Source organism: Phasianus colchicus, chromosome 1 (genome assembly GCF_987193195.1).
Source record: "Phasianus colchicus chromosome 1, bPhaCol1.hap1.1, whole genome shotgun sequence".
In the NCBI taxonomy this organism is placed as follows: Eukaryota; Metazoa; Chordata; class Aves; order Galliformes; family Phasianidae; genus Phasianus; species Phasianus colchicus.
The window spans coordinates 48,114,058-48,138,249 of NC_143436.1; the positions used below are offsets into that span (position 1 = coordinate 48,114,058).

At 39.8% G+C, this 24,192-nt stretch overlaps 1 protein-coding gene across 4 annotated transcripts in view; it reads left to right on the top strand.

Annotated features, from left to right (window-relative positions):
• ANO4 (anoctamin 4) overlaps positions 1–24,192 on the top strand; it is a 172,170-nt gene that overhangs the window by 18,298 nt on the left and 129,680 nt on the right. Inside the window, exon 1 of one of the 4 annotated variants that reach the window (XM_090140358.1) lies at positions 21,634–21,668. The exons of the other annotated variants lie outside the window; for them this stretch is intronic. The gene's annotated coding sequence lies outside the window, so the exon portion shown is untranslated. Of the gene's footprint in view, positions 1–21,633; positions 21,669–24,192 lie in introns of those variants that run through there. 4 annotated transcript variants of the gene reach the window in all.

Here is a 24,192-nt window from a genome sequence, read left to right on the forward strand (position 1 = left end):
AGTACAAAAAGACAGAGCTGTTGGAGAGGGTTCAGAGGAGGGCCACAAAGATGATCAGGGGACTGGAACACATCCCCTCCAAAGACAGGCTGAGGGAGCTGGGCTTGTTCAGCCTGGAGAAAAGAAGGCTGGGAGGTGACCTCACTGCAGTCTTTCAGTACCTAAAGGGAGCCTACAAACAGGAGGGGAGTCAACTCTTTGAAAGGGTAGATAACAGCAGGACAAGGGGAAATGGTTTCAAATTGAGGAGGGAAGATTTAGGTTGGATGCCAGGGGGAAGTTCTTTACAGAGAGAGTGGTGAGGTGCTGGAACAGGCTGCCCAGAGAGGTTGTGGATGCCCCATCCCTGGAGGTGTTCAAGGCCAGGTTGGATAGAGCCCTGGACAGCCTTGTCTAGTATTAAATGGGAGGTTGGTGGCCCTGCCTGTGGCAGGGGGTTTGGAGATTCATGATCCTTGAGGTCCCTTCCAACCCTGGCCATTCTGTGATTCTGTGAAGACATTCTATGTCTTCGAGTCTATGATATTGAGCTTATTAATGTCACATAGCCATTTTGTTACAGATAGTTATTCTTCAAGCTGCATCTGTTTCCAGCAGCAATTGGAAGGCCAGCAGCAGCAGAGAAAACACAATCCAAGTGTGCCAAGACAGATCCTCTGCACAGAGTTGCAGGTTGTAGCTCCAGCTCCTGATGGCAGCTGCATCTCTGGCATGTGGTGTGGTCTCAGACAAACCACCTAGCTTCTTAAGAAATACAATGGTTTCAGGTAAAGAAAATTATTAAATACAGGACAGTTTTTCAAATGCCGACATCTGTGATGCAATTAGAGTTAAGCACACACAGACATACAAAGGTATACTTGTGGATTATTTAAAAACAGACACACAGAAGAATAAGCTACTTTAGTTAATTTTCTTGTTTCTAGAGATATCAAACTTACTGATATATCAGATCCTTAATAGTGCTATAACCAAGACCACATATTGGTAGGCCAGAGCTGCTGCATTTTTGGATTTGCACCTCTGACTTCTATGGTGGACATGATATGGCCATCACACAGCCTTGAACATTTTAATGTTTCTGAATAATTGTATTTTCATTCTGCTAGATCTGTTGGCTGTAAGGAGTAGATTTAAGAAAGCTGAGGGATCAGGTCTTCACAGTAACTGTGTCTGGCCTGCTCCTGTTCTCCTTGTGAGACCATAGGGGAATCACAGGCAATGTGCATCTTGGAGGATAAGGAGAGTAACTTTTCTGTCTTGTTTTGGGGTTATTTGGTTGGTTCTTTTTTTTCTTTTAATGATAATAAACCCAGGAGAATCTTTGAGACCTGAGGCTGATCCATGTGCTTTAAAAAAGATAAATGCTAGGAACAGAAGCAATATATCTTTATGTGGCATCATTTCATGAGGTCAAAGTAATTCTATTATCTTCTTTTTTTTAAATGTAGTTAATATGAATTATTAGACACCCTACAAGGCATCTTTTCTAATCATATTTTCTTATGTGCACTTGCCACTTCACATATATCATTGTCAATGAAGTACTCCCATTTTTCCTCAGGTGTAGAGATGTTTATGGCACTCTAGTCAATGAAAATCAGATGCTAGCACTGATTTGATAGTATTCATTTTCTTTCGTACTTCCGGCACAAGTGGCAGCATCACCATGTTGCATTTTCCTGACAGTGCACTGGTAAGTATTGTAGTACTGTGAAAGCTAGAGTTTGAAGAACAAGTGGATAGGTATTCAAAAATGTCTTTGAAAACAACAGAGTTGGCTTTCTTTTATTTGATTAAGACAGCGTTTTAGAAAAGCAGAGCTCCCAAGTCTGTGTACTTGGAGATAAAGTAAATAGTCTGGTTTTCAAAAGAATGGAACACTTAGAGGTTTCTCAAACTTCTACAAGAGAACAGTTAGTTTTGTAGTGCGGGCCTTCCAGAGACCAGTTCTGCAGTCTGAAGAGACAACCCCTGGCAAATTGGGGTGAAAAAAAATCTGAAAAAAATCATGACCTGAAATTAACAGTTTTTAAAGTGAGAGCAAAACAACAAACAACAACCATAGAACCTCTAGCAGCCGAGCAAATCCCCATCTGGTGCTTTGCATTGTGTGAGGGCAATGTGCCACAATTTGCAAACAGAATATTTTATTATTTAATTAGGCTCCAAAGCTAAGTGATTCAAATAAACCGAGTCTATGAAAAAGGGAAAAAAAAAAAATAGCAACAGCAGGCATAATGCCTAAGGGCCTTATGAATGTAAAGTGACTGGTTTTGTAACCAGCTGTGTACTCTGCTAAATAATGGACTTGCACTTGCAATTCCCTATTCATGTGAATATTTCCTCTACTCTCGTTTTAGGCAAGATTATTCATGTTTGTGAGTTTGCAGGGCCAAGCTGCTTCCAAAGTTGGATGTGATGGGATGTAGCTGGCACCATGATGGGGGAGCTCTGGGTTTCTGCTTTTTGTTGTGGTGCCTCTGGTGTTGTGAGCATCAGTGTGCCCTGCTGTGGTGAGCGACAGCAGCAGTCCTGTGGGGAGTTAGTATGCTGGAACACTGCACAGGGCATTACCTTTCTCATAGGTTTGCTTTAAGTTGAGTCATTTTCTAGGAAAAAGAAATCTGATTGATGAGCATGTACATGGAAGGTCCATTCTGTGGAATAGGAGACTGTGGAAGAGAGTGACATGGTCTAGTGCTATGGTGGTAATGGAGTGGTGGTTGGATTAGATGATCCTAGAGATGTTTCCAGCCTTAATAAGTCTGTGATTCTGTGGTTCAAGTGTGACAGTTACTGTCAGCAGTGGACTGTGAAGTGGGCAATTACTGATGCTGTTGGTCCCATTGGTGCAGGTTCCTGCCAGGAACTGAATGCAGGATTTAAGTTGTGGTAATTGGAATAAACTGGAAACTGAATGCTCTTTAAATATTTATTTGGAGTATGAATATATTCATCTTCTTTGATGTAAAGTAGTTATGCCATAATTGATTTGAATTCAGCAGAGCTCCCTCTTATTTTTGCTCCTTAGCAAAACAAACATTAATGGCATGAAGCAGGCCAAGCAACAATGGAAAGGCAGAAATTTATTTGTACCAAGTTCCTCTGCTCCCCTGATTACAGGAGCAGCATCCAGCCTTGATGCTTGAACATCTCTGCTGTCGGGACTTCCTGAGATGTAGCAGAAGGGCAATTGCAGGAAAAGGCCATGGGTTATCTGGGAGAAAATCCAGGGAAAGCTGGCAGTACTGAGGCCTGCAGGCCTGCACTGTCTACTTACTTCATCTTTTCTTCCTCTCTCTCTTTTTTTTCTTTTTTACTTTGTATTGGAAACTTAGGAGCTTCTGCTAATGCTTTGTCTCTTTTTATGACCAGATTTCTTAGAATTTCTTTCTGCAGTTGTATCTTTTGAAACATAACATCCTTTTTCAGGATGTTAAGTTCACAAGTTTGAATTTTGTTGTAGTTTTACTACTGTATACATCATCTTGATCAACTGCTTTATCTCTTTTTTGGAAGAAACAGGTATGTAACAATGTTATATACTTAGTCCATCATTACAGTAATCATACTGCTGTTAACCCATACATACTACTACGTTTATATCTGGAAAGCGTATCATCTTGTCTCACTCATTCTCTTTCTCTATTCACTTTTGGTTTTACTACTCCCCAACTCCTCTACCAAGAGATTATCCATGACATTCCAGTTTAATGATCAATATAAGTCATGTAAGGTTCAGAACAAGCTGTTCATACTGTGACCCATTAGAAAAGATGTTTGCCAGTAAAGCTGAGCATTGCTGAAGTATACCCCTTACTCTGCAAGAATATTTTCCATATCTCATTGATGAACTGACAGAAAAGAATATGTTCTCCTATAAGGTCTCCTAAGGAAATATCCAGAAAATATTTAGAACTGATTAATTAATTGTTTGGAATGCCTAACAAAAAAGTTAACTTTTCCTTTGCATAATTCTGAAAACTTGTGATTATTACAACAGTCATTCTTTCAAGTTAAACGAGCCATGAGCTGAAGAGTGTATGTGGTCAGGGGGGAAGAGTCTATTCTGTCAGGCAGCTTGTTTGTAAATAAATAAATATAGGCTTATATATGATGTTGGAGGAGACAAGTTGAATCCAGTTTGGTGAGTAAGATGTAAAATAAATAGGGAAAACCATTATCTCTTTGGCAGACTATTTGTATTGTTTTAAATTAATATAATGTAATGATGATGAAAATGGCCTGGGAGAGAAGCTGTGTAAAACCAGCCACTTTCAGCCCACAGAATTATAATGTCTGATGGAAAAGATTAATGCAAAGTATCTGAGCTAATCCAACATTTACTAGAAAAATTCAGGTCAAACCCAGGATTAGTGCTTTGTGTGCTCTGCTGATAACCTTGATGTTCCCCTTCTTATCTCTCTCACTCTCTTGTAATTACTTAAGTCCCATATTTTTTATATTAAGAAGAAGAGACACGTCTTTTACAGCTGCTCTCTGTTCTTTTTGTGCTGGTGCCCTAAAATTTTGCTGGAGAATACTCCAGATGAATAAGGAGCCAGAACTGAACAGCTGCTTCTCTGGATAGGACTCATCTGTGCAGAGCTTGAGCGGTTAGGTTTTGCATTTTGTGGCATCTGAGCAGGAGCAACAAAGTGAGGGCCAAGGAAAAGGGCAGATTATGAAAAAACTGCTGAGGTTTGGTGTTTCTTTTGTCAGATGATTTTACCTGTCTGAAGTTTCTGCTAACGCATTTTATTTATTTTATATATCATTGTAGAAATGTTCTGCTGATGTTAGTAAGAGATTAATAACCATTGTGCTCAATAGCTGTAGCAAATCTTTACAGTGAATATTTTTTGACAGCGTGATGTACCTTTGCAGTTTTGATGAAAAACTACCATAATTTTCCAAGATATCAAACCTTATAAAAATTGGAACTAATTCTATGACAAAGAGTAAATGATAAAATTGTACTGATTCAGAAAATAGAGGCACACAGAAAACATTCCAGAGTGTTTATTTGACCATAAATAAATAGCAGCATATACAATTTTATGCTGATTTAAATGATTTGAAAACTTAAGTCAAATTCAGCAATTACAGCCTCATGAAACAAATGGAAAATACTGAAATCAATGGCAGTGCTGTGTTTCAGAACAGCAGATGCACTTCGACGTTGCCTCATTCACCAGCATCTGAGTGGTATGGTGTTCTCAGGTGGGAGAAAGATAATTTTTGAACACATCCCTAGCTCACAACATTCCTGACCCAAGTCCTCATTTAGAAAGGTTACATGGAGGGCAAAGAGTTTATTTAGAGGAAACAGTTCATCTCGGATTCTGAAAACCTACCATGCAGAATTGCAGGCTCAGTATTCCGGCACTCCTGGGGCAATGTTGGCGTACAACTTGTGTGAATTAAATAAAGACACCTCGGAGCAAACCACTGCTAACCCAGGTTGAAACACCATGATGATTGAAGCTCTGGATATGTGCAGCCAGAGTATCAGATTTATGAAAACTCACCCCATCAGCCCTGCTGGATACCCATCTGGCAGCTGCTGCTGGCCTCAGAGGTTTCAAACCAAGTATGCCTTCCAGTGCAGAATCCCACTACAAAGGAGTTATGTTTGAAGCAAATAGGAGAGATGTTTTCAAAGGCAGAAGGAACAGAAAGTGGAGAGGCTGGCTTTAAAAAGACCTTTTTAGGGTAATTAGAGGGAAAGAGCAATGCTGACAAAGCTTTCCTATCTTACAGTGCAGGTAGAGAAGCTAATTTTACCTTAATGTATTGGAGAAAAACTGTGGTTAATCGAGATAACACAGGACAGCTTTACTGGAAAACATATAAATCTAGCACACCTACAAAGCAAAAAACAAACAAACAAAAGACTCAGGAAATTATTGACTCTTTATTTTGGCATTAATCCCTGGAATAAAACTGACTGAGAAAAGTTACCTAGCAAATTAGCTTTTGATGCATATGTAGAATATAACAAGGAGATAAGCAGAAGCCTTGGGATTTTTGAAAAGAAATTGTATGAAAGCCACCTGATTTTCTTCTGTGATGGAATAACAAGTATTCTGGATATTGGAGAAATAGTAGTTGGCATATTTCTTCAGCTTTTTGACAAAGTCTTTGATGATGTTCTCATTTGCAAGCTGCTGAATCTTGATACTTATGAAACTCATAAGGTGAATGCCTCATTGTCCAGAAAACAAAACAAACAAACAAAAAAAAAAACAACACCCAAAAAGATTAGATACTGAACCTGTTACCCTGGAGGATGTTTCAAACAGGGCTTTTCAAGAAGTCCATCTAGTGTTTGGTACTGCACAATAATTTGTTAGAAACTAAGGTGATAGAATATACTATACTATGAGAATATTAACACATGACACAAACTTGTCAGGGGTGCAGATGTGCTGAGGGACTGGAGTCAAGCTCAGAATGATCACTGCAAAATAGAAAAGTGGTCTGAAAATATGGGATAATCTTCAGTCAGAGTGACTGCATTTAGGTAGAAAAAAAGAACCCTGCAACTGTGAAGGATGGGGAGCAAGAAGCAGATGTTTTCTAGAGAAAGATCTGTGGGTAGGACAGTTACAGTGATATAAAAAATGAGCATAAGCCAATAATGTTGTAGTGCTGCAAAACAGACAGCTTACTGGGATGTAGGAGGAAGATAGCTGCCTGGAAGATACCTGGAGAAATCCTCCTTCTGATGCTGGCAGATCTCAACAGGAAGATCTCAGCTGCAGTATTTTGCCTTGTTTGGGGCAGTGCCTATTAGAAGGAGGTGGAAAAGCTGGGAAAGAAATTTCAGTATAGAACGGCAAGGGCAGTCAAGGCTTGGAAGACAAGGTTTCCAAGTGTGCACCTTAAGGGAAAAGATTGAGGATGTTGTGTATGTCCCTTTGGTTATCTGTTATCTCACAGCAAAGGTGGTGGCAGACAGGAAAGGAATAATCTGTTCTCTGTTCACAGTGAGTAGATCAGGGAATAAAAACCTTAACCTACAGTATGTGAGCTCTGGATATTAAGGAAAACTTTCTAATTGTAAGGAGAGCAGAAGCCTGGAAGAGGAGACAGAATAGGAAGGTTGTGTAATGAATCTTGGAATCTTTCTGTAGGGTGGGGGGTGGTGGTGAAGCTACCTTGTGTCTTTGGTCTCCCAAAGTAGAGGGCAGAGGAGAAGCTGGTGGGCCTTGCAAGCTCCTTGTAGCCCTGTTTCCCATGTTGCTGAAACACTTGCCCTGACAAAGCTGGTTTGTACCTCCCAGCAGAGCTCTGCAGTGACACCAGGCAGGGTGAGCATCGCCCAGCTGATGCTCCTGGGGGCATGATGGCATTATGTTGTGGACAACATTTTAAAGGTCATTGTAGGCTTTACTTGTTTCTGTTAAGGGAATAAGGACTCGGAGCATGTTTTACACTGCTGCAGAGCACCTTCATATCAGTCTGGGCTCTGACTTTTTAAATCCAGACAAGTCGCCAGGCTCTGGGCTAAGCGTATTCTCATGCCTGCCGTCCTTGCGATGCTTTGTCCCTCTGTTAGGATTAGGGCTTTAATTCCTGCTAATATTTCAGTTTTGCAAGGCCATGTGTGAGCCTTCTTTAAGATGGATGTCTCCAGGTAATACTTTAAAAGAGCCCCAGTTACTAAGTAACCTCATTTCACATAATGAGATTTGCCTTTCATATGTCTCACTTCTTAAATGTCTCTTGCATCTGAGAACAGTTATGGGCTAAGAAATTGTCTTCCTGAACTGTGAAACAAAAAATAAAATCATAGAATTCTTGGGTTGGAAGAGACCTCAAAGGTCATTTAGTTCCAACCCCAATGCTGTGGGCAGGATTGCTAGCCACTAAATCAGGCACCAGCTCAGACTACCCAGGGCACCATTCAATCTGGCTGTGAACACTTCCAGGGATGGGGCATCCGCATCTTCTGTGGGCAACATCTCAGTGAAAGTTGGACTGCACTTACAGCCGCCTGGGCACCTTGCTGCTAAGCCACTGTGCACCCACCCACTGTTATGTGAGCAAATATCACTCATGTAGAAAAGGGTTAGAGTGCTTTAGTGTGAATGTATTTTAACAGACCAATTTCAAAAAGTTCATCATCTGATAATAACCAGTTACAGTGTATCCTCAGTAAAACTGAATTGGCTTAAGCAGACAATCCTTGCATGCTTTAAACAAGAAGAGGAAATGTTACAAAGATGTAAAGTGGTAAATGATATGAAACCTAGTATAATGAACTTGTGGTGACATTTTAATTCAAGTTGTGCTGAGAAGAAGAGTGAGCTTGCTTGCCAGCTCTTCCCTGCTTTCAGCTCAGCAGTAATATTAGTACTGGCTTGCCATTGTGAATCCAAAGGAAGTTTTATAACACACACAGAATTAGATCAGCAATGCACTGATATTTCTAAGAACTGTATAGCAAAAATCATGCTAAAGGCAATTCAGGTGGTAATTATGTAGTCAAAAATCACTCTACTCAAACTGAAATGAACCTTCCTCTCTGAGGCAATTGATGACTAAAGAAGGCACCATCAGTTCGTTGTGCTTCAGAGCTTCCAGGTAACAGTATTTTTCACAAGGAAATGTGAACTTTATTCTAAAGGACTTGGGAATAGTCATTTTTATTCTATTTACAGGAGCTAAAGATGTGCCCAAGAAAGTATGTCATACAAAAAATGATCAGTTTTCCCAGATGCTTTGGCACCAAAGCGGCATTTTATCATGTCAAATCCTACATCTGCGAATCAAACAAAACACTAAAAGAAAAGCATTTGAATTTCCTTTTTTAGTAAAGCCAACAGGCTAAGATGACTTTAGCCAAACAGTAACAATAAAAGGTTAAAATACAATAAGACAGTAATGGTCTGTGTCTTGTGCTAGGAAAACGTGTATTTATTAAGACAGAATAATTGCAATTACAATTTGGCATCTGTCCAAATCAACCTGGATTTTCACAGGCAACAGCAGAGAAAAATAAGATTTATGTACCTTTTCTGAGACTCGTGGCACACAAACTGCAAGATTTCAGTGTCTTTTGAGATTTCTGGATGTTTCTGTTGTGTTCCTATAGCAGTAATAGGTGAATGTTCAGCCATTCCACATCTGTGAGCAGTTACACTGGTGACGTGGCTGTGGGCTTTGCAGCCCATATTGCAGTGATACCATGTTTGGTAGAATAAGGCAAAGAGTGAAAAGTGTAATGCAGAACTGTATCGTTTGCCATTATGACAGGACAGGAACCAGGTATCTGTGAGATGAGCTGAGGCTTAGTGGCTTTGTGCTGAAGTTAGTACTTGTGTCTTCATTCCTTGGCATTTTATGGCTTTTATCTCAATCACTTCTGATAGACTCAGTTATCTTGAAAAGAAGAAAGCTTTTCTATATTTATATAACAAAAATAAGAAATTCCTGATGTCTTAGGACTACAAACACAATTAAAAATCCGTGTATTTGGGGAATTTACTATAGACAGAAGGTGCAAAAGAATTGATCTCTTTCATGCCTTCCTCACAAAGAAAATGTGTTTTCCATATGAGTAGTTGTCTTTCTTGGTCACGGAATATGGTGGATTCTTTGGTGTAGTTGCTAAATAGCTGACCATTAGAAGAGCAGAAAACAGGGTTGGAAAATAAATACTCTGTGGCCATCAAAAGAAAAACTGTGTTGAGAGTGAAAGATTCACTTTGAAGTATAAGAGGCTCTGAATTGTCAGAATGTGCTAATATTAGATTGCTGCTGTGCTTTTAATCAAGAGAAGGAAGTGCGGATGCTGCAGAAACATGGGATCTTGGCAAGAGTTTTCATGATGGTACTTCTAAATACCCTCTTAAGTTTTGTGCGTTTGGCACACTGTGCAATGTCTATCTCCATTACCTGTGGCCCAGGGCATTGTTGCTTTCTGCCCCATAGGTACACCTGGCCTGGTGCTGCACATCTCTCCTAACCCTGTAGGGCAACAGCTGAGTTGCAGCTTGATTTTATTCACTTTCTGGCCTGTCCACCTGCTGCCCTGGCTCCATTTCATAGAATCACAGAATCATTTGCATTGGAAGAGACCCTTAAAAGTCATCTGGTCCAAATCCTTCGCAACGAACAGGGACACCTACAGCTTGATCAGGGTGCTCAGAGCCCCTCCAACCTGACCTTGGATGCCTCCAGGGGCAGAACTTCCATCACCTCTCTGGGCAACCTGCACCAGTGCCTCACTACCCTTATCGCCCATTGAGCTTTTTTACATTTTATTAGCTTAAGTGAGTTTACTTGCACACTGCATTTTTCTCTGCCTTGAACTTACTTTTATTCCAGCTTGTTACTCAACACTCTTGAGTCAAAAGCAGCCCCTGGCATTCAAATCAGGCTGCTTGGCCAAGTTAACAGCCTCATAGGCAATCATCTGTTATCCTGCATAGTTTTGTTCCAAAGTGTTGCTTTACCTATCTTGTCATTATATTTGCATTTTTTTGGAAGCAGATAGCACTGGGGGAATCGTGTCATATTGCTGTGTGTTACTGCTGCCTGCAAGATCTTCTTTCTTAACATGCAGTCCTCAAGGGAAATCAGGATTGTTAACACCATTAGACTTTGAATATTGTTATAACAGTATTTTGAAGAGGTGACAAGTATGAGTGTTACCGTTGGAACTGTCATGATGACTTGTTAAATCTGTGGTGTCGTTTTTTTATATATGTATACATATGCACACGGAGAGGGGCAGAAAAATCACTGTTCTGCACATTCCTTTTGGTTTTCTGTTTGATCTTCTATTGGTAGGACAGATGTTTACAGTAGGTGGCTTTCATTCTTTAATCAATTTTATCTTTTGTTTCATTTTGTTTTAAACCAGCTGCATTTTTATTGCTTTCATTTAAAGAAATATCAGTAGTGCAGGTTTCTTCTAGAGGCCAGGTGTGAAAGCATCTCCAGGTGTTTGAAGATAACTGCTAAATCCAACATGGTTTGGCTGGAGTTCCTTGGAGCATTGCAGCCGGAGAAATATCTGGTACAGCATTTGTAACATTATCATACCTTAAATGTCACTAATTCAAGCACTGAATATGAGACATTTCAGTTCCTTGTAAGAGTCTTAAATGTTTTCTGCCCAGAATGTCAGGGACAGTCATGGCAGTTTGCAGTTGTCACCCCTGGGAATGAGCTGAGCAGAGAGGGGAAGCATGAGGGGAGTGAGCACAGAGAAGAAACCTTGAATGAAAACCACTAAAATTTGTCTCATTCTTTCTTGATCCAGGATTGATCTTCTAGGAAAGAGATGGTTCATAGTAAAAGGGCAAACCTTAAATATATGTTTCCAAGGTAGTTCAGGGTGAGGTAAAAGGTGTGAGGCTGGAAGAGCTCAGTCACAACTGGGTGGCAGAACCCGTTGTTACTGAACTGGCAGAACTGAGAAAGCAAGAAAAAGATCAGAGACTGCAGTTGGGAGAGGAAATAGAAAGGGTTTGTGCAGGGTGAACAATGGCATTTATAGATAATGAAGGATTATTTAGGAAAGGGAAAACTGGAAGAAGACTGCAAATCCCTAATGGGACCCAACAAACTGAAGATAATGACGGTAGCATGACGGTAGATGAAATTCTAAGTAGATAAATCCAAACTTAGTTATGTGTTGGGAGAAGGAGTTTGAATTATTTACAAGAAGCAATGTGCTAAGCCAACTATAATTATTCCATCAAGAATACCTTAAAACAAGTTTCTATTGCATTTTCTTTTGCCCTTTAAATAAGAATTTTAAATTTACTGTGAGGATAGCAGAGGAACCTTGGCCTTTTAAAATCCCAAGAAGTTGATGTTTAAATGAGGAGTCTGCATAGAATTTGAAAATCTGGCCTCCTTGAATAAACAATGCATTAGGCAATCCCAGATGTAAACTGGTATGCAATATACAGAAACCTGAATGCCTAAAGCTGCTGTAGAATCCTAGTCCAAAAAAAGTACTTCTTATATTTTCATTTACATCTTTTGACCAGTGTAAGCCATCTGTGAGTAACCAGAGTGACAGCACTGGCACAGCAGTCCTGGCGTCCTGCTGCTGAAATCCATCAATGTGTACTGGATTCATCCTTTTATCTGTTCCTTGTCTGTGGTTGTAGAGGAAGGGATTCTGGTGCTAGAAATTCTTTTACTGACTGCAGTCACCAGCATCCCACAGTATACTGAAAATACATTAATGATGGTTTCTGATATTTCCTGCTTTCTGCTGCAGCCTGAGATAGAAACACATTTTACATGGACTCCCTACATAAGGACTTGCCTGCATGCCAGAACACTGCTGTCACTGTGTGCCACCACAGACTGCAGAACAGACCTCAGCCCCATGTTATGCCAGTCTCAGCAGTGCTATTTCTCAGCTGTTAGAGCAGAAGCAAGGATTTGCTTTCATTAAACACTGTACCTAAACATCAGTTGGCATACTGAAAATATTTGTGAATGACATACAGTGTAGTACCTGCTGGAACAACTTTTCCAAATACTGATTTTAAAATGTAATTAATAGATAATTTCAGTAGGTGCAATTATGGGAAGATGGTTTTGTTTTGTTTGGGAATAAACTATTTTTACTGTGAAACCTGCATTCATGGTTTTGGCAGTTGGCTGTTGTTCGTACTTGAGTATAAGACTTAAACAGTGGATTCAACCTACAGTTTATTTCACTGCTACTTTCACAATGACAGCTTCATTTCCAGTTTAATGTAAAAACCTTCCTGTAATTACAGAATGTCTTGTAAATAAGCCATCTCTAGAAGACTTTGGAGAATTTAAGATAAGTGAGGCAATGCACAGTACAGAAAATAGCACTGCAAAGACGTTGTGCTGTAGTTGAACAAATGAAAGCAGATTAATTAAAAGATCATAGATAGAGGAAATGGAGGAAAGTCTTTTTTATGGGAACAGAAAGGAGATGGAGAATAAGCGTAATGGGAATTTTTTTAGGGAGAACTGAAATGTTTGAGCGACTGATGGGGTTGGGTGGGGAAGGGGAGCAGGCCACCCTGATGGGGAGCTGATGAGAAAGTTACAGTAGCCCTAGAGGGGATGCAAGGTAAGCTGAAGTTTAGCAAAGACAGGGCCCAAAGGCCAAGAGGACAGAGCTGGCTCCTGGCAGATACCACTGGCAGCTGCTGAGGTCAGGGAGCAAATAGCTTTGCTCTTGGTGCTTGAGCCAACATTCTGGAAAGGCAGCCTCGGTATGACTGGTGAAGGAGGGGAGATGAAGCAGCAAGACCTGAGGTTGAGATCTTCTCAGAAATGAGGGGATTACCACACTGCTCTATCATCAGAGCAGCAGACCCAAACTCTCCCCATTCAGAGAGAATTGGCCCAGGCCAGCAGTGATGGCATCAGTCTGGAGCCCAGGCTGCACAATGCTGTGACCAGCTCAGTGCAATGCCTCTCTGTGTGACAGCTTGTTTCATGTTGGGGGGTGGTTAGCAAGTCCCCCAGAATGACACTAACAAGTTCACTTTTTAAACAGCGTTCCTTGGAACTCAGCTGGTTGACAGGAGGTGGCATCATTAGTGGCAGGACTGGGTCCTCTTCTAGGAAATGTGGCTTCTTGCTACAACGGCCATTTGCTTGAGATTTACTACTTTATTTTTTCCTTCTAAAAACCACAGGTTGACGTTATTATATCATAAGTATGAAGTAGGTCAATATGAAACCGTAAATGTCTGCATACAGAGCAAATTACATTGTGTCAGTGGCACTGCATGATCTATTACATTCCTTATGGCATAACTCTGAGGAAAGCTGATTCTTCGGGAATGAAAAATGATTAATGAGCTCTCAGATTACAAGTGATTTTTCTTAACAAAACATATATGACAGTTGCCAGGGCTTTTGCTTTCTTTTGAGGTTTTTCTCTGTTTCTGGGGAAGGGAATATCCCCCCTCAGATTTGAAGGTGGGTGATACCTCAGTGAGACGCATCACCAGATATTCACTTTCATTGTTGTTTCTTGTGTTATTTCCTAAGTAGTTTTGCAGTGAGATTTCTGTTCCTTCTGATTCTTGGTAAGCAAGGTGAAGAGAACCTGACCTGACTAGAATCCACATCTGTTCTTAACTTGGCTGAAGGATTGAGTTGCATCACCAAAATGAATAAATGTTTAGTATGAGAAAGTTTATTCTTACTCTTTCTGACATCACACATTGCAAGTTGTTGTATTTAGAATAAAATTTCTGTAGTTCCAGAATTAAAGTTTGAGACAGTATAGATACTTTCTGTTATCTTTGATAATACATCAGCAAACAAAAAAGCAGGGCAAAAAAAAAGCTTTTATTTTCAGAAAAACCTGGGGATCAAAAATTAAAACTAGACAGAACTAAAAATGAGTGATTGCTCAAGCAGAGGAGGGAAAATAAAACTGTTTTGAAAAGCTTGAGCTCACTTCAATTTTTTTGCTAATAACTTTAGTATTCCTTCCACTGAGTATATGGATGTAATATTTTAATCTTTTTCAGCAAGCAAAGGAAAATCACTGTGTTTCATGAGTCATGTAACAGCAGGCAACTGAATTAGCTATTTGCAGACGTGTTGTAAGTATAGCTGCAGCGCCAGCCATGGAGATACATTTAGACTGATCAGTCCTCAGTCTGCATTCTCTGCAAGATCTGCTCCTCTTTCCAAGTGTTGTGCAAGTTATGACAGGTTTCTATTTCTGTTTTTGTCATTGCAGGATGTTATATATTTTTGCAAATATTTTCTCTTTTTGTTGAGATTGCTGGTGCTTTGCCCATCAGCCCATTCTACCCAGTAGGCTTCATATTCCTCTAAACAACCCCTCACTAACCTCCCCTTTGTAGCTCATGTTGTTTCCAGGAGGTGGTAACATTCTGTTTAACATTCCAGGTGGCATAGTGTTGGGCAGCTTCCTGCTGGCCCTCCAAGGGGCTGAATTGCCCATGTCAGAGGAGTTGGCTCTAGTTTTGCCTGATGCAGATAAGGAACATCTACTATGCAGCTACTCTGTGGTTGTCTTTGATTTTACCTCCATCTTTTTTTTTTTTTTCCCCCAGTAGTCATCTCCCACTTCCTGCATCTTAGAGTTCTGCTTTTTCTCTTGTGCAATTAAATAATTAACTGGCAACTTGGACCAGCACATCTGTGTGTTGTTGCATCTTGGCCTTCACTCTGTCATTGTGATGGATGGCCTACCCAGCTGTGTTCCTCATCTCATGCTGTTGTCTCTTAATTCTTCTGGGACAGCACAAAAGTTCCACCAGAGAGAATCCAGTCTTGAATGGGGACCACATCTCTCACCCAGCAGCAGGAGGTGCAGGAATAATTGCCTGTGAATAATTTCTGAGCACCCATAATAACTCTTCCTTTTCATCATTCTTGGATTGCCTTGAGCCTTCAATCAGGCATGTTAGCTTATTGCAGGAGGCTGAAATGTTCATGATATGGTGCTGTAGAAAGTATGTGCTCTTCAGTATTTCTGCCGGCAGTAGTGACCATCTTTGCTTTCAGCCTCTATTGGAACAGCTTCTGTTTTGCCAGGGCTGTGTCGTGTATTCCAAACTACTGGGACTGCATGAAAGCTGCAGTCTCAGATCTCTCCTGCACAGCAGCACAGTTCTGGCTGGTGTATGGGCCAGCTCTTCACTAATATCAATCCAGTAGTAGTTTGCTAGGAACACTTCTCTGCTTATTTCTTCACCTGTCCAGTCAAATATCTGTTCCCAGATCTTGGACCATCTCCTCTGGTCACTAGCATGCACTGGCTGCCTTGAGTATCCCTAGGATCTTCTAAACTGTGTGAAGGACATGAAAGTACTGATCACTGCTTGAGTCCTTTTGCTCCCTTGGTCTGAGCATTTTCTGGATAACCAGCTGGAGTCTTTCCCACGTCCTCAGTATTTTATGTTTGATGGATAGACAGCCTCCCTGGTATTATGTTTAAAGTACTTGCAAAGAATTGGATTTAACTTAATATCATGTTCCTGGGTTGTCTTTGCCTCATCTCTCTTCCTCCTACAAGTAAGCCCTTGCTGAAATTCTGACCCTTGGTTCAGTTCACACTTAACCTCTAGACCCTGGCTGATGTTTGCTGCAGATTAGAGTGAACAGTATTTTTACCTCTTTGTCAGTTTTGCTAAGAAAGTTAACCACCTTCTTTATTATTCAAGGACTTCTCAGTGCTGCTGGCAAGGGATAGTTTTGCCCTAAGAATGGGTTCCTGCACAGATTTAATAACAGGAATTATTCCTACTAAACAGGAATTCATAGTCAGTGCTTTGGTCCGTGGAACTGTGAAGGCTGTCCGCCAGAGGGTTTCCTCCCTGATAATAAGTTGTTTTTTGTTTCAGGGGACACATTTTCATCTCCATCAGACCAGTTTTTTTTTCAATGACTCCTCTGTGGATAACATGATCAAGTGTTTCAGGAAGCCTGGGGCTGCCTAGAGGGACATCAGATGATTCATTGCTGAGTTCTTAGCATGCAGCATCTGGGGAGCATTATGTTACCAGCCACTCCCAGTATTACTCTCAGACCTTGGCTTACAGTGCCATTCTGACACGCAGAGTTAAAGATGTCCCTAATGTCTATTTCTGAAGACTCTGAATGACAACGTCTGCTCTTTTGTGGATATGCTAGAGGCCATATGTTTCTGTAGCATTCATAGATAGCTTCTGTGGCATATTAATAGGACTTGGCCACAATTCCAGAGTCTAATGGTGCCACTTAGGAGTGCTGCAGGAGATTTCACTGCAGTGACTCCTCCTATCCAGCTGGGGCTGAATTGGTCATTGATCTCAGCAAAGATGAGAATTTAGCAGCTGAATTGCTGGCAGGTTGTTCTGGTAATGCAGAGTCATTGAATGTAATACTGAGTCATTGAATATACTACAGTCACAAAACAGCTCTCTCTCATCTGGAAATTATGGGTAGGTATAAATGTGGTTTGGATTAGGAGACACTGACCCATCACACTGCACCATGCTAATGGGAAGGGTCCTGGGAAAAGGGAGGAAGATTTCCAAGTAAATTCTTTCCTTTTCTTTCATTTCTGAGGTATGTGAGTTTAAGCCTTATTTTGCTCTGTGCTACTAACACTCATCATTTTGATATGGTCCTAGGATATCTCAGCTGGTCTTAATATCCAGAAATGTGTCTTTATATCTAGATATGTGTATCTGCAGTGCCTTCTTGGCATCTAGAAACAACCACAAAAGTTTTTATCTCTAGTTAAGAGTCCCTTATGTCCCCAAGGCTACCTACAACATGAAATTTCCAAGTTTATAATGAAAGTAAGTATTTCTCATATTGAGTCTTTTTCTGAGAGGAGGGTGAAAAATTCAATATTTCTTTTTATTCACATTCTGTGCAAGATCAAAAATAGTACAGAACTTTTACCACGTATTCATATGTTTTGGATATTTTACAGGGCAGCTGAGTCTTCATTTGCTTTTTTATCTTTGTTTCCTAGGGAGCAAGCTCCTGGGATAACCTCAGATGCACTTTAAGGAGAGAAAGGAGATCAGAACTCCTTGAAGTGCCTTTTTTTTGGTGCTGGTTTTAGCATGTCAGTGTGGACTCAAGGGAAATACCAGGAGCTTGAGCAAAGTTGCTGAGGAGAAAGTTCAGCTAAAAGCATAGCATTTTCTTTTAGTTTATTTGCTCATTTACACTTGGCTTGGATGGAAACAGTGCTTCCAACTGCAGGAAATATATTTCATGAGTTTCTGCTCTTTTAGAGTGTCAGGAATTAGTCTGGTGAGCTCTTCTTGCCAACTAGCATCCTCCACAGTATGCTCTTGTATTATTTGCTCGTTCTGAATGCTGACACCATCCTAGTGAAGGACCAGAAGGCCAACTGTCCACTTTCAAATACTTTCAAAAGCAGACAGATGCCACATACTTAACTGGCTGTATAATCTTCAAAAATTCTGTCAATGTGCCCTGGCCTGTTCCACTTATGCTTTAAATTAAACCTTTCTGAGCATTAGAATTTGTAAAATTTAGAACAAATTAAAAAGAGGATAATTATAGAGAATATTTTTGTTCATCTTTCATGTACTTATTCAACTGCATTCAAAGCTTGAACAGATCAGCACTGGTTTTATACTTTCACTGCAAAACAGCTTCACATCACTGTGTGAAGAACTGTGAAATAGCTCTCAGTTTTTCGTTCTGGCTGATATTGGTGGTTAGCTCCATACCTTGCAGGAGTCCCAGGCCAGCAGGTAAGGTCTGATGTATATTTCGTTCACTGACAGGTAGTGCAATTTTCTGGCTACCAGTCTGGTCCTCTTTAGGGATTTTTTGCTTTCAAAGTGTTTTGTCTGCAAGTCATGATTTTGAATTCATGCATACCCAAGACTTGCTATAGATATGATGTTGCCTTTCAAATAAAGTGGGTGTAACAGGCTTCAGTGATCTTTAATTGATCAAAATTTGGACTGGCTCCCATCTAGATTTTATCCCTTCCAGTTAGTGGTGATTCCAAATCCATTCAAAATATTCTAGGCAGGAAGAAACTGTTGCAGTTTCCTGAAGCTGAGAAAATGAGAAGGAAATCATTGTCTAAGGAAGATGCTAGTTCAAAAAAAAAAAAAAAAAAAAAAAAAAAGAAAGAAAAGAAAAGAAACATGGAGAGATGAAAGGAAAGCAAAAAAGGCACAAAGCACATGAATGATGTTTCAGTACTGTTCTTCATTTGTTTACTTTATTCATGGACACAAACCCAGTGTCAGCTTTCACAGATATTTAATGAAATGATTTAGCTCCTGCAATTCTCAGCTTTGTTCTCAATTAAATGGAGACCTACATCAGTTGCATTTCTGCTCTCAGCCGTGTGAAGCTTGACCTCTGTATTTGGATGTAGCAGGCAATGGCTGTGTGGGTTTGTAGACCACTGAATTGATTGTAGAGAAATATTAGCAATACATAATGCCCTGTACGGTCTCATTTCTGTCTTTCAGGACATATGGAGCTTTTCAAGTCTGATATAAACACTCATATCTTTAAATGAAGATAAATCAAGAACATAGAAGTCAGTCATTGATGGTGCTGAGTATTAAACATAAGCAGTGGCTGGAGGGCTTTATCTCTCTTCTGGTGCTTCTTTCCAAGTTCCACCAGTTCTGAGCCCAGCAAGGGTGTACTGCATGTGCTCAGAGTTTACAGGCATACAGAGGTAGCAGCATGGAGTGCCAACAGTCTTTCTAGAAAATACGTCTGGGATCTTCCTTTCCTACTTCTTTTCATCAAAAGTGATGTACATGATTTCAGGGCAAGGAGCAAAACCTCTTTGATGAAAATCACAGTAAGGATAGGATTTTGGATAGAGTTGTTCCTGTTATTTTTCTTTCTTTCCCCCTGTGGACGGTAAATGCTGATAAATGCTTGTTTTCTTACTTGTCCTATTATCTTGGACTGATTTCATGAAAGTAAGGGAGCATTGGGAACTGTCAGTCTCTATGGAGATCTGGGTAATTTTAAGGTTGGATTTCTGTAGTGTGGTATAGCAGAAATGCGAAGTCGCAGCTTGGAACAGTGATTGAGCACCTGGTGGAAAAGAAGGGCCAAGCCAGGGGAGCTCAGCTGCATGCAATGCACCAGTGTGACTGAAAGGAGTAGTGCCAGGATCCATCTCTTCCCAGCCTTCATGTAAGAGTTGGCAGTGGAGGTGAGGGTATCTTGCTAGAGATCCCTGTGTACAAGAAGCCTACTTAGGGTAAACAGTTTTTCTTTTCTTTTTTAATTTGTGTCCATGGCTGCTGCATTTGAGCTTATCCTCATCTACTGCAGCCTAGGACTTTGCAACCATGCTGTCATTGCTGCCCTTTCCACTGCATTATAGTGTTACATGTGGCTTGTCTTTGTACTTCTTAAGAAGACCCTTGTTCAAGAATGAATATAGGGAATAGTTAGTGATTTTGTCTATCTATTTTTCTTATAAAAGTTAGGGTGCAAGAGAGTGAACTTCACAGTTGATAACAGAGATAAAAAATCTTGGGACACTTGTACCAGTTTAGCTGTTTGCACACCATGCTCCTGTTTTCTCCCTACTCAGCATAAAGCTTTTGGTTGTTTTTAAACTGGGTGCTGCAAAATACAGTTCTCTGGGACTTCTTGTGCATTGAAACCAAAAAGGGCTTTCTTTAGGGAGCAGTGTGTTGCTAATAGTTGTGTTTACAGAGAATGTAAAAAGGCATGGACTCTTAGACAAGTGATTTGGGACCACCATTGCTACTCTGACAGCTGGGAACAGAGATGATGACTGTTTTCTACCCAGCTTTCACTTCGTGTGTTTCTGTAAAATCTGGTGTCATGCAGATAACAGTTATTTCTCTAGAAATTCTAGTGGGTAAATATGAAGCATAATGATTTATAAAAAATTACAATAAAGATGAAACAGCAGTAGTAACTATTTATGGGTTCTGCCATTTCAAATTGATCATTTCTTTCTTCGTCTTCATGATTTTATCTGCTCAAACATTCTAACTTGTATCAAACGATTTTAATGTTTACTATGGCTGGCATGATAGTAGATCAAGTGAAACCTTTTCTGGGCAAAGTAACATGAGTGACATCCTGACACTTTACCCATTAATTGCAGCATGTTTTTGCTTTCTCCTTTTTAAACTGTAGCTTTAAGGTCACGGAAGAAAGAATTTGATTGTGTTTAAATCAACTTTGTCTACATCAGACATTTTAATTGTGCTTGTATGGATACTTCTGCCTAGAAAGATAAAATATTAAACACATAATGAAAAATTCATCAGTCTCACAGTACTGTGAACTTTATGTGAATAAGGAAGACATAACTTGCTTAGGTATTGAACTGGCACAATATCTGCTATTATTTCTGCAGTGACTACTCACACAGTGAGCAGTTGCACTATGTGATGCCAAACACTGTGGATGTGTTTTTAGAGAAGAAATGGTATTTTTCCATCTCCCACTGCAGGAACAGGGCTACACATTTGCCTGCTCCCTGTAATAATGCAGTTGTGTGGAGAGCCAAGATTTAATGCAGCAGTGCGAAGAGGAGAAGTCAATAGGTGGAGATTCACCATATGAAACTGCATCTTGACTCATGAAAGAAAACTGGAGATGCATTCATTGGGTAAAGAGCTGTTCATTAATGACCTTTGACTTCAAGACTCTTTCTTGGAGGATGCAGTTTTTTTCTCTCTCTTGCCACACAGTAAAACTATCTTGGGTGACTCTGCTTCACTGTTTTTGCTGCTAAGCACCAGTTACCACTGCCATTACCTCATCTTTCCTCCTTCCTTTTAGTAGTATAACCTGCTCTGTTGGCTGCAGTCTGACCACTGGAAGATGCTGACTTTGTCCATCTGTTCTTTTTTCTCTAATATATTTTTCTTTCAACTTTAGGTAAAAATATGTTTCCCACTATTATTCTGGAAATGTATCTGTTCTGAAGTTTCAGTTACACAGAGGCTATGTCTTTAGTTTTCAAGACAGAGAGATTTTCATTTCTATTTGCCTTCATGAGGACTGGGTGCTATTATGGAACATTTCCTCTTTAAAGAAAAACTTTAAAATGGGAGAATTTCACTTTTAAAATTAATCACCATGGCAACCTTTACAGCAAATTTCCAAACATAGAAAGTTGCCTTTAAGAAGCATCGTTCTCTAAGAGAAAGGTGAGTTTTTACTGCTTCTAACAATGCTCCAAGACAATATAAGATTTTACAGGAATTGGTTAGAAGGATCTTTATATGGAGAAAGGAACAGTTATATGATCCTGAAGCTGCTTTTTCTTTTTTTTTTTCTTTTTTTTTTCTTTTTTTTTAAGATGCTGTGTGCTAACTAATTTCATCATAATGCTGGCTTAAAATAGACTTGGAGAATTAGACCCTGGAGATAATACTTGTGATAAGGTCTAACTAGATATCATCTAAGTGAATATATAGTGAAGAACTTGCCAGTGATTTTTCTCATACTTTCAACAATATTTTTGCTACTTTTGGGCTGTCTTTTTATGCATATTCAGAATCTTACTGGCAAATACTAAATACTGTTCTTAAAATTGAAGAAGTATGTAAGGTAATAGAACAAGGGGGAAGAAGTTGTTCATGCATTAAAAGAGGAAAATCCCTCACACATTACAGTTCAGTGAAATGTAACTTTAGAAGTCATCTCTGTGTTCCTCTGATTCTCTCAGTACTCAGCTGAATTATCTAATATTCTATTATCTATGTGTATTAAGTCCAAGGAACAAAGAAGTTCTTTTCTTACTGAAAATTCTGCAGTGAAACTGCAGATTTATGTGTCCTATGAAATCCTGATGTCTTCTCTGAAATGGGAATTCTTGTGTTTCGTTCTGAAATCACTGCAGTAAGGGTGTTTTACAAGTGAATTTCTTATGAACAAAGGTGTGGGTCTTCTTTTGGGAGAAGGGGCTAAAGGAACTGTCTCAGTGAAGATTTCATAGGGTGGTAAGGACACTGATGGACTGGTAAGAGGCAGCCAATTTTTATTAAATTTCAAGTTTACCGCAGAGAATGTTCTTCTACAAAAAAATTCCAGTCAGCTCTGAATGACAGGGAAGTGTTTGAGAGAAGGGGGAACTGATCCTGTAGAACACATGAGAATGGGGAGGTCAGCAGAGGAGTGTCCTTATCTCCTTTCACACCACCTGGGAGTGGAACTGCAGGATCTGGGCTGCCTGTAGGTGAGTGGTTGAGCCATGCCCCTGACATCTGGAGCAGGCATAATGGGCTGCAGTCATGCACTCACTGAGTGGTTTTATTTAGCCGCAGTTCTGTTGTGTTTCACTGGTCTGCTCCCCAGTGTGGAGGAAGCAAGTTGGTTTTGCCAGAAGGAGGGGTGAGTGTTTGTTGTTAATGTATCTGTGTACAGTGCCTTACCTGGAAGAAGCAGGCACTTCCAAACAAGGGAAAGTTTGTGAAAGACTTTTCATCTTATTAGTGTAACAAGTTATTTAAAGGTGACGGCCTGAAGTTTAGTACCTCAGTAGTTCAATTAAAAGGAAACACATTATGTAACATCTTCAGAAAAGTCTCACTTTTCGAGCTAAGTTAGCAATACTGTTAGTAACATTTGTCTGCTATGTGTGCTCATGCTCATGTATTTTTAATTAATGTGAAATGTGGGTGAATAAAAGATTGCCTTTTGTAATGAAAGGATAGCATTGGTGCGATTTGAAAGGTTGTTTATTTTAGTGTGTAAAGGGTCCAATCAAGAACTGTACATAACAAAGTGAAATGTGTGCTGAAAGCTCAATTGCAGCTCGGCAAGCAGTACCTTTGCAAACTATACTGAGGCATGGAATTGTGCCTGTGAGAAAACCAAATGCAGGTCATACCATTTGACTGTGAGTTGACAAAGAGTGTTCCAAAAAAGAAGAAACTGCTGGGAATTACCATAACCGAATTTCAGAAAAACTGGTTGAAAGACTGAGCTTAGGCAGGTTGTCAAATGCTTTGTTTCCTCATTGCTTCTGATAGATGGGATTATAGCTAGGTCAAAACATTTCTCTTACCATCCATCAATATGTAGCAAAACAGAATGTACACCTTTAACCAAGAAAGTTAGATTTGGGGTTTGTAGCTGTGAAAGATGAGTCTTTATTTTTGTGTTTTTACAGACAGTGGTCATTCATTTCTGTAGAACTGGCTTTACACATCATAAATATCAACTGTCATTTTAAAACCTAGGAGAAGGTACAAGTTGTGGCATAGTCCAATAAAAAAGTAGAAAATAACTGTTTCATATATTCATAGACTCTTGCACCTTTAGAAATTAGAAGGATAGTAGACTTATTACTTTGCATAAACTATGAAAACTTAGGGTCTATTCACTGAATGAGGATAGAGTGTCAGGGGAAGTAATCACTGAATTCTGAATTGCAGGCAGACAGATGGGATTAAAGTAACCAATTTAATATTAAGCAGTGAGGAACAGGTAAATACCAAGTATCTTCAGCAAATTGGATAGCAATTCTTAGAATTTATGAATTCTTATTAATCACCATAGTATTTGGTCTAACATTTAACTTCTAGTGAATCATAGAATCATAGAATCACCAAGGTTGGAAAAGACCTAAAGGATCATCCAGTCCAACCATTCACCTGTAACTCCCACATGTAATGTATTTACATATAAAATGTGTTGTCAACTGGAAAAGCTGAGAAGAAAAATTTA